This window comes from Leuresthes tenuis, unplaced genomic scaffold, assembly GCF_036924035.1.
Source record: "Leuresthes tenuis unplaced genomic scaffold, fLeuTen1.0.hap1 SCAF_14, whole genome shotgun sequence".
Lineage (NCBI taxonomy): Eukaryota > Metazoa > Chordata > Actinopteri > Atheriniformes > Atherinopsidae > Leuresthes > Leuresthes tenuis.
Window position 1 is genome coordinate 2,832,192 of NW_027325368.1, and position 11,076 is coordinate 2,843,267.

General features: G+C 41.6%; 3 non-coding genes across 3 annotated transcripts; 2 read left to right on the top strand and 1 right to left on the bottom strand.

Annotated features, from left to right (window-relative positions):
* Nucleotides 1-1,114: 1,114 nt before the first annotated feature.
* Nucleotides 1,115-1,196, bottom strand: trnas-uga (transfer RNA serine (anticodon UGA)). The gene has a single exon. It is a non-coding gene; the product is annotated as a tRNA-Ser (tRNA).
* A 1,629-nt stretch (nucleotides 1,197-2,825) lies between these two features.
* Nucleotides 2,826-2,907, top strand: trnas-uga (transfer RNA serine (anticodon UGA)). The gene has a single exon. It is a non-coding gene; the product is annotated as a tRNA-Ser (tRNA).
* Nucleotides 2,908-4,833: 1,926 nt separating this feature from the next.
* On the top strand, nucleotides 4,834-4,915 carry trnas-cga (transfer RNA serine (anticodon CGA)). Its single transcript has one exon. It is a non-coding gene; the product is annotated as a tRNA-Ser (tRNA).
* Nucleotides 4,916-11,076: the final 6,161 nt, after the last annotated feature.

Here is an 11,076-nt window from a genome sequence, read left to right on the forward strand (position 1 = left end):
GTGTTAAGCCCCTGCATATTTCTGTCGTCTCTCACTTGATTTCCCTTTACTGGAACACAGCAGCACTCACTCAGGCATCACTTCATTAACTCACAGCCATTTGGAAATTGACGTATTACACTTTGCACTTGATTTAATCAGAGGTTAACCAGGTTGCCACATGATGGATTGCTTGCTTAATCTACCTGCAATCTTCTACACGAGCTGATGTGCAAACCGGGTTTGTGAGGCAAATTCAAGATGGTTTGCAGCTGCTGTTTTGCAGTTGTGTGCATTTGAGCTGTTGTTGGTTTGGAAAAAGTAAGTTTCAGAAGTCTGGCTTAAGCTTTCCTCATGTGCTCAACATGTAAAAAATGCTTCTATCGCTTCTCTGAAGTTGTCTTTTGTACCCAGACCCAGAATTCTATCTTCAGGATAGAGTTTCTGCACTTAAACTGTTGGATCGGCCTCTAAAATCATGTCTCAGTGTCAGTAAGAAATAAAGAAAGACAATCTTAGTAATGGGGCCTTATAATTATGCCTCAAACCTATAGCTTTAATGATTAAAGTCCAGGCTTTAACATCTTCTTTAAAGATGGTTAAAGATGAACTTTGAGTCTCTTCTCTTATATTTATTATATTAAAGTAAAAGTTGAATAAAAAAGCTGCCTTTTAGCCCTTAAAGCTTTGATGAGCTCTGAGAAGAACATTTTCATCATAATAGCACATCATATGTAGTAGTAATGCCTTTTGAAATATCCCGTCATTCATCTAAACCACGCAAACATTTGCAGATGAATGTTTGATTCTCAGAAACATTTGTCTGTAGCTGCTAATTGAAATATTGAGGCTGTTCCATCTGTTGAAACTGAACCTGGTGTCCAGTCCGATCCAGGCTTTCTTACTTAGGAAGTTTCCAGACTGACCGGAAAGGATCGGAGGAACGTGGTGAGAGCTGCTTGACTTGACTCTGGAGTCAGGAGATAAAAGCTATGAATGATGACTGATTCTGACACCAGCGTCACAGTAAACCTCACGGTGTGAATGTTGAGGCTGAAGCATGAGGCTGATGCTGATCCAGCAGCACAGATAAATGTATAAATATGTCCCAGACAGATGTGCACATCTGTACAGCCGCTGTGAGCAGGGTTTGAACCTGCGCGGGGAAACCCCATTGGATTTCAAATCCAACGCCTTAACCACTCGGCCATCACAGCCACATTTAGGGGGTTTTGAGCCCCTAAAATCAACACTGATAAGTGTGTGAACCCTTGAACTATGTGCTTTTGACTTGTTTGAAGTGCAACAACCTTTGTCGTGCACATCCTCTGGCCTGAAGCCATCGTGGCGTGCAGTGAGCGCACGTACCACAGTTCTCTCAGTATGACGCCTCTTTACAGGAACACACCGACCGCTGGATTAAAAACACACTTTCACCTTCTCAAAAGTAAAGTGAAAAAGTTGAAAGAGTGGAGAGAGCTCAGAGAAAAACAGGATGATTCAGAGTTAGCTCCACAGTAAAATAACAGATTAGCTCCCTTGTTCTGTCCCATTTGCTCTGTCTGTGAATTGGATCATGATGGTTTCTCCCTCTGAACTCTGCAGGCTGTAATTCAGAGGAGACTGAAGCTGTGGTGAGACCTCTTAATACACCCCTGATATTTACTTAGTTCTCTGTATTATGACTGATAGGAAACACATCAGAACAGCAGCGTGCTGATTCCTGTTATCTTATTCACCTGAAGTTAGAAATGAATGTTATAACTTTATCGTTACCGAGGCCTGAGGGAGCATCTCTGTTCTGTTTCAGACTAAAATGCTCCTGTAAAAACCTCTGGTTTGCAGCCTTCCACACAGTGTCAGTGCACGGAACTTATCTGGTGATAAAAGCTGGATTCAATCTTTTTTTGTCATTAAAATAATCCGGTATAGATGCATCGAGTACAACTGAGGCCTTTTTTTAACTTACTGTGGTGACAGCAAACAGTTACTTGAGGTCAAAAGAGCAGAATTTACTGGAAAACAGATAATTGAGCACAAATGAAAATAGAATAGTCACATCAGGACAGTGCGTGTGTGTTTATCAAACCTTAAGAGTGAAGTTTCCCCGTCCAGCCAGTGATAATGAGCCTTATTGAACAGAATAATGAGATTAAGCACGGCGGGGGTGGGGGAGTGAGAAGCTACCACTTGCTGCCCACTGTGTGGTCTGACAGCTGTGGATAATCTCATTTGCTAAGCATAATTAATGGCAAGTGGTTTCATTTACTTGTAATGTGGACTCTCTTTCCTCAAGGGCAAAGAAATATGGAAACTTTTGGGGTTAAATCCTGCCTCACTGTGTCGTTATATTCGTAACAGTTGATGTTTGGTTTATTGTTTTTTGAATTCTTCTTCCTTTCTTTCCCTTTTCTCTGTGGCTAAGTTTAACATTTATTCAGCTATAAATGACAGTAAAAGCACGACGGTTTGTTTAAGCGACTGTTGCCATCAGTGCTTTAGCAGCTGATCGGCAGCTTCTAACTCCAGTCTTTGCCCCAGTTTACACCAGATAGCAGTGTTTAATTCAGTTCTCATCAAGAATTTATACTGAATGAGACACAAAACAAAGCCCTTGGTTTTTAGCACTCACAACCATCTGTCCTGATCAACCAATCCGATAGGGTTTCCCTGCGTGGGTTCAAATCACAGCGAGATCTGAGTGGCTGCTGCTTAATGATTGATCAGGACAGATCATCAAAGGTCTCTCATGCTTCTCTCTGCTCCAACCCATCTGGGAATGCTTTGTGTATCCATGATGCGTTCACTGTCTCGGAATTTCAACGCTTAAAAACCCCTGACCTGTAGCTGTGATGGCCGAGAGGTTAAGGCGTTGGATTTGAAATCCAATGGGGATTCCCCGCGCAGGTTCGAACCCTGCTCACAGCGAACAGCATCAAAAGAGTTGATGTTTTCACCCAAAACCAAAACAATCTCAGGCTTCTTCTGATGCTAAAACTCTGTAACTGATGTAATCGCATCTTTATGGCGTGAATATCAGAAATGTAGAACAGTTTCTGTCGTTTGTTCATGCATAAAAGACTGGAAACTGTTCTTCCTTTGTCGGTCTTATCAAACTGAGTGGGCTGCGTGTGAACATTCAGGTTAATTAAAGCTCAAATAGTCAGAGTTTCTGGATAATTTGCACCCTTGGTTTTTAATGAGGCCTTGGCCTGAGCTGGTAAAGTGTTGTTAAAGCTCTCTGCAGGCAGCTCTAAGTGGTTCAGTCCAGATACTGAACCTCCGATGGTTTCTCCCGGTGGAGTTCCACACACAAGTGGTGACTTCAGATTAAATGAATATTTCATGGAACTGGATGTTATGAAAAACATATTACTGCCATTATTCTAAAGCTTCTCACACTGAAGATAATCACAGGAGATGTGCTTTGGTGGACTTTTGCAAGAAGAAATTTAAGATCTGGATTCAACTCCAGGTGGGAGGGAGGGATGGAAGGAAGGAGGGAGGGATGGATGGAAGGAGGGAGGGAGGGAGGGAGGGATGGATGGATGGAAGGAGGGAGGGATGGATGGAAGGAGGGATGGATGGATGGAGGGATGGCTCAGCGGAGAAGCTCATCGTGGCTTCTCCTCCTTCCATTCAGGAGCTTGAACATAATGAGTGGAATATAATGAAGGACTCCTCTGATCTGCTCTCTCTGCTCTCTCTGCTGCTCTCTGGCAGGAGGCTGAGGATCTGTCACAGCTTCACCCTCCGACCCTTAGAGGACCGATGATCTGGCTTTATTACAACAACACAGTACAGTGTTACTATGGAGCCCAACGCATTGAGCCCTGCTGAAATAACTCTCTCCTTTCTAAGGCTTCAGGCTCACTCTGCTGCTGTGATGTTTTCAGGTCAGTAGCAGGAATCCAACGTAAATCCAAGCAGCATCTTTTATATTTCTAACTGTCTGCAGGATCGAACCTAGAAGCTTCTCCCTGTGCAGGTTTAGCACCAAACTTTATGAAAAACAGGCACCTCATTTGTGTTAAAGTGTAAAGATAAATCTGCCGTATAGAGTTCACAGATTCTATACTTAAACTCCAACATCTACCAGAGGCAGATGGCTGAAGTTATTCCAACTCATTTAATGGCCATTTACAACTAAAACATACCCCTGAGTTGACTGACTATCCATTAAAATACCACCTGCACAGGTGTAACACAACGGTACAGTTTAGGTGAACATTATCTAACAGAAACAGAGCTTTCAGAGTGAGGAAAAGTCCTTGTGTTGTGTATGATTTACACAGATGAGGGTTGTCATGAGGAATGATGATTGATAAGGTTTCAGGCTGACATGATAAAGTTAAGATGCCGGGTTGTGTTTCTTATTGAATCCTCTCTATGTCTGATTCTATTCAGTCACCTGTTTGATAAAGTCTCAGCTGTCCATGGTCGGAAATCCAATCTTCAAAACATGCTTGGAGTGAAGCGTGACTTAAAAAGGTGCGGCAATGACCCAACAGCAGGTCCCTAACTACGGCTGTAGTGTTGCATTACATCTTTGTTAAATGTCTAATAATAACCTCCCTTTATCATAGCAGTATCAGACAGAATGTCTGCAGGTGATGGATGTATTTTCACCTTATTTCATAGGTGAAAATCAGATGAAATAGTTCCAGCTGATCACTTGTTAGCTCCATGCTCAGGCTTCTTCAAGGGCTCCAAGAAATAGTTAAAATCTCGCTCTTTATTGCTGTGAAATGAGCCACAAAACAAAAGCGTAGCTCGTAAATCTCAATGCATTGAGATCTGGTAAATGATTGTCTGATATAATCCGATATAATCGTAGAAATCACCACGGACCGAGCTGTGATGGCCGAGTGGTTAAGGCGTTGGATTCGAAATCCAATAGGGTTTCCCTGCGCAGGTTCAAACCCTGCTCACAGCGTCAGAAGCTCATGTACTGGTGTTAATAATGTACCTTATTGGTTATACAGGCCCTTGTCCTTATCTGAGTGAAGCTAAACCCTCGCTGACCCCTTCATTGGGTACATCTTGCCTTTCTTCTTCGTGGCATACTTTCAAAAAGGTGTTGGGAACGTGATAGAATCACACAGTTGCTGCAGATTTATCGGCTGCACATCTGTAGTCTCAGTTTCCTTATTGGGTTTAATTCTAAGTGAAGCCAAACACTCGCTGATCCCTTCATTAGGAACATCTTTGCCTTCAGAAGTGAATCTCGATGCATTGAGATCTGGTAAATGATTGTTCGATATAATCCTTTTTTCAGGCCACTTTGAAGTTCAGGGGTTGTGGTACATTCATGATGTACTTTATTGGTGATACAGGGCCTTGTCCTTATTGGGTTTAATTCAAACACTCGCTGACCCCTTCATTGGGTACATCTTGCCTTAATTCTTCATGGCATACTTTCTAAAAGGTGTTGGGAACATGATAGAATCACACAGTTGCTGCACATCTGTAGTCTCAGTTTCCTTATTGGGTTTAATTCTAAGTGAAGCCAAACACTCGCTGATCCCTTCATTAGGTATATCTTTGCCTTCAGAAGTGTATTAATTCTTAGTGGCATACTTTCTAAAAGGTGTTGGGAACATGATAGCATCACACAGTTGCTGCAGATCTATGATGAATCTCCCGTTCCACCACATTCTGTTGGATTGAGTTCTGGTGAGTTTCCTGTTGTTAGCTGACAGGAGTAGCAGCTCTCAGCCGGTGTCTTCTTCTTCTTCAAGCTTCGACGTGCTGTGTGTTCACAGATCGCTTCTATCGCTTCTCTGAAGTTGTCTTTTGTACCCAGACCCAAAATTCTATCTTCAGGATAGAGTTTCTGCACTTAAACTGTTGGATCGGCCTCTAAAATCATGTCTCAGTGTCAATAAGAAATAAAGAAAGACAATCTTAGTAATAGGGCCTTAAAATTATGCCTCAAACCTATAGCTTTAATGATTAAAGTCCAGGCTTTAACATCTTCTTTAAAGATGGTTAAAGATGAACTTTGAGTCTCTTCTCTTATATTATATTATATGAAAGTAAAAGTTGAATAAAAAAGCTGCCTTTTAGCCCTTAAAGCTTTGATGAGCTCTGAGAAGAACATTTTCAACATAATAGCACATCATATGTAGTAGTAATGCCTTTTGAAATATTCCGTCATTCATCTAAACCACGCAAACATTTGCAGATGAATGTTTGATTCTCAGAAACATTTGTCTGTAGCTGCTAATTGAAATATTGAGGCTGTTCCATCTGTTGAAACTGAACCTGGGGTCCAGTCCGATCCAGGCTTTCTTACTTAGGAAGGCTCCAAACTGAGCAGAAACGATGGGAGGAACGTGGTGAGAGCTGCTTGACTTCCCTAAAGGCCAAAGAAATGCTTTCTTTTGTATCTTGTTAAGTTTAGGAATCACTGCAGCATCATTTATGACAGCAAAGGAGACATCTGTCCCATAACTCATTGCTGACCGGAACATTGAAAGCAAGGGAGATACAACACAAGTTGTACCATGTGTCCGGGTGCAGTCAGTTTTAGTTCTCAATCTGTACAACCTCCTTAAAGACGTGCGTTCAGTATCTTACGTGATAAACAGTCGGTATCCTAAGTATGATACATTTTTCAACCACTTCTGTCCCGTTTCAGCTGTGGTTCAGCAGCAGCCAGACTTCACAGTTCCTTTGTCATGGCTTTATTTAAGCTTTTAAATGCTGAGATTAAGTTAAATAAGTTTTTCTAACTGCATGAGAATACATTTTGTACATATTTCCTAACTGTGGCAGTTGTATGGTTGGGATTTGGCTGCAGAATCAGCTCAGATATCATTTTCCAGTGAGAAAACGCCACAAAGCGCTAAATTTAGCCCGTTGCTTGGTTTCATTAAACCTCACTAAAGCAGTGAGGCTGAACGTCTGCCTTCAGATCAACAGGCTGATGATCATTATTTGGAAATGAGTGATGACATTATTGCCTGAAACATATGGTATTGTGCAATGAGAGATAATAACAATGGCAGCAGTAATCTTTGGCTGCTCTCAGTGGCTTCACTTCAACTTTTAATGCCACTTTATCAGTTTGAAGGATTAGGTTTAGTTTCTCTCTCACTGTTAACCAGTGTCGGTGAATCATTATGTGATTTTGTCAGAGTTTTGTTGCTGCTTTATTCTGTTGGCATGACAGGAAACACAGCATTTTACTGTAAAATCTGCAATTCATAAGCATTTAGATTTCTGTAGCTGTCTAACCGTGTGTTTTGGGACAAATGTTCTGAGCCACCTGCAGATCTTTACGTGGTTCTTTTAAATCCAAATGGCTTGCAGATGAAAGTGAAAAGATCAAGTAAGGTAAATGAAAGGTAGAGGAGGTAAATAGAGAAGTGAGAGATTGTTGACCTGACCAGTAATCTGTGGGACGCCATGCTCTCCCATTACTTCCATTTAAGACCTTTATCACGGGTTAGATTTAGTTTTGTGTGGCTAAAAACAGTCAGATCTTGTGGTGAGAAGAAGATGGGACTCACCAGGAGTAACTGAATCTCATCCCAGAAGGCAAAGCTCTGCTGATAAATGAGCCCGTTTACAGATGTGTTTAATATTTGGATGTGAAGATTAGAAAAGGACTGAGATGGGATTTCAGAGGCTGATCCTACAGTTTGAGCCTAGAAACACCATCCTGAAGTTAAACTTCAGGGTCCGTCCGTAAAAAAGAGCGCCTCAGAGCAATAATCCTCTGTTGGAACAGATATGAGCGCTAATATGCAGCTAATATGTTTTCCTTACTCTGTATTTTTAACTTTGACTCGCTAACATGTCAGAACTTAAACTGGACTGAACAGAGTTTCTTCACATCTTAGTTTTCTTCAGTTTTGAGCTTCTCCGTTTAAAGTTTAACTTTAATGATAAAAGATCGAATCATCCACCATCCAAAACTGCAGATTGTGCAAACATTTCACAGCAAAGTCAGCCGCAGTGGGGTTTAAATCTCAGCTGCAGCCCTTCCTCTCTGAGCTCAGATGAAATGAGACCCCTCACTCTTGCACTGAGCATCCCTGCAATTAACTTAAATGGGCACACAAACCATATTGCTAATGTTTCCACGAAGCCAGAGCCCCTGAGAAGTGTGGCGATTGCAGAATCCATCAGTGAAATTGCGCACTGACATGCCTCACTGGGTCTGACGGCACGGTGGAGCTCACTTATGCAAAATGCATCCAATACACAAATATGTCCAAACACAGAAAGACAGAAAAAAAAATAAGTGAATGTAAAAAAAGTGCCTGAGCCACTGCAAACAGCAGCTGTTTGCTCCATGTTTGAGAATCCTAATCCTCGCTGAAAGCAGGACAATCAAATCATTTCTCTGAGACTTTGCAGCCAACAAATAACAGTTTGTTAATTTGACTGAAAAGCCAACAGAAGGGGATTTTTACAGCCAAATGGCAGTTTATTTTGACTGAAACACAGAGAAAAATCCCTCTTAAACAAGATATTTTCAGCATGTCCTCAGTCGGTCTCGGTGCTTCTGTCAGTTTTCCGTAGAACTGCAGCGAAAATAAAGTTGCTTTTCATCCACAGAACTGTTGACTTTTGTTTTTTCAGCTGAATTTTGAAGGCGACAGAAAACCGAATGAAAACTCAGCTGTTTCTGCATCACATCACAACATCTAATAGCTTAGTTCCACGGAGTCACAATAAGCTCTATAAACCTGTTTCATTATTAAAATCTAGACCCTGTGTCTTTTCCATCATACATTCAGTGCAGAAGGTCCCATAGAGCCCACAGTCACGCTCTTTGGCTCCCCCCATAGATGTGGGATGCACAAAGATCCCATCTAAAGTCTCCAAAAATGTAAATTCACAAGGCAAAACCTTGTGGTGTGGGGCTGCAAAGCCAGAAGCATCACATAGAAGAACACAAAGCTCACTGATAAGCAGAAAAAAACACCTCAGCTTCCGTTAGAGAGGTAAAAACTACAAAGATTAATCTGTTAAGTTGTCAGAAATGTGTTTGTAACCCAGTTAAAATGGTTTACTGTAAAAAAGTTAGTCTATAATTTGGCTTTCATATATATTTTGATATATTCTGGATGATTTAATCTGTTTCACCAGTTTGGAATAACAGCATTGAACGTGAGACTTTACAAGAAATCTATTTAACTTGATGGAAAATAAGCATAATTATGTTTTTGCGTGTTGGCAGTTACATGATGCACAGCCATGCAAAGATGTTTTGCTTCTCGGGCAGATAAAAACGAAGCCACATCGAGAGGAAACTGTCAGGGATCGTGGAGGAGCAGGAGGATTTGAGGAGTAAACTTTGAGAAGGCGCTGCCAAGGCGGGAATAAAAACCTAAACTGAACAAACTGACTGATCACAAAGCAGGAAATCAATCACAGGAGGGATGAGTACAAAAACAAGGACCTGGCAACGCACAAAGGAAAATGTGCTACACTGAGGGAGTAAATAACAAATGAACAGAAGGTGAGACAGACAGGGATGGAAACCAGGGAGGATGCAGGAAGTAACCTGACAAAGTTAAAAAAAAACAGTTAAATTCAGGATATTCTCCCAAGAAACTGGGGTTTGAGTCCTGGACGGTATCAGCATGATGTGGGGGTTTTGCTTTAAAGTTTAATATTTTGGTTTACCTTCTATATCTGTTTTATGTTGTAAAGCTTTCTGATGAGTTTTCTTCCCATTTTTGCTTCAACTCAGTCCCTAATTCATTAAATTGTCCTTTTCTCCACCAGTATGTGCAGTTTCCTTGTCTTTTTTCACCATTTTTCCTCCTCCCAAGTTTAGTTCTGATAATTCTCAGCGTTATATATTCGAATTTATTATTTTTTCTGGGTGCACGCCACCCCTCGCTCCACCCCCCCGGTTGAATTAGTCGTAAAAGCTCCCGGTTTCTCAGAGCAACAGCGAAACTTAACCACTCCTGAATAACCGGGAGCACCAGGACGTGAGTTTCCCGCCTGCTGTGCATCCACAGGCCTCCTCTGTAAACTGAGGTGAGGCATCTGAGAGAAAGATGCCACCATGACAGCTGGCATTAAAGCACGGCTCATTGCTGGATACTGTTGAAACATTAGCTGAGTGCTCGCTGGCCCAAAAACTGTAGGATTTGAGTCATGATTTTTTTTCTGCAGGCATTTATTTTCCAAAGACGACACGCTTTCACTTCAGCACTCATGTTCGAAGAGGCAAATGGGTCATTAACGAAAGTGGAATAGGCTTAGCGGACTTTGAATAACCACTGGACCCAATACCGAGCCATGATGGGGTAATCTGCAGCGTTTACTGAGGATTAACATGTGCAGAACAATGCCTGTTTAATCCTGGAAGGCTGACCTGTTGTCCTGACATTGTAATTATGATTACTAGAGCGAGTATCGTGATGAGGCATTACATTTATGTAAAACCAAACAGTAAATAGAGCGAACAAACAGTGTTTCTGAGTGTTTTCAGGTTCGCGAGGCTCTTGTTCTGCTGCTGGAACCTCTGAACTTTGCTTTTGAGCTCAAACTTTCTGCATGACCCTCAGTTGATAGAGTTCACACATGACAATCTCAGCCAAACAATGTTATCCTAGATTTAAGCTCTACTATTTCTGTTTATTTTCTGAGGCTTTTCCCAGTTTTATCCTCACCAGCAGTGCGGCTCAAATGGAGAAGCCCATGATCCATATTAAAGCATCTTGACAGCCACTGAATGGCCTGGCATGAACTGCTCCCCAGACACCCTGAAGACTTTGCTGATCCTTTGAGTGTTTTAGCACTGCCATGTGTTTTGATTAGGAAACTGTTAAAAAAAAACCTGTTATTAAACTGAATATATCGTGACCAGATTGGTTATCTTTAACCAAACCTCCTGGAGCTCTTCTAACGGCCATTTTGGTTGAGAATGGAGGCGACAGAGGACTAAACATCTGGATCAGATCTGCACTTTTTTGTGTCCAGATGTTTGTTTCTCATTCTTATTATCTTCAACATGGTTGGCGCTACTGTCCCACAGGAGGAGGGTTTGATCCTATAAGGGGTTTGCATGTTCTCTCATGGCTTGTGTCGGTTTCCTCCCAAATAAATGCCTGTTAAATTAAC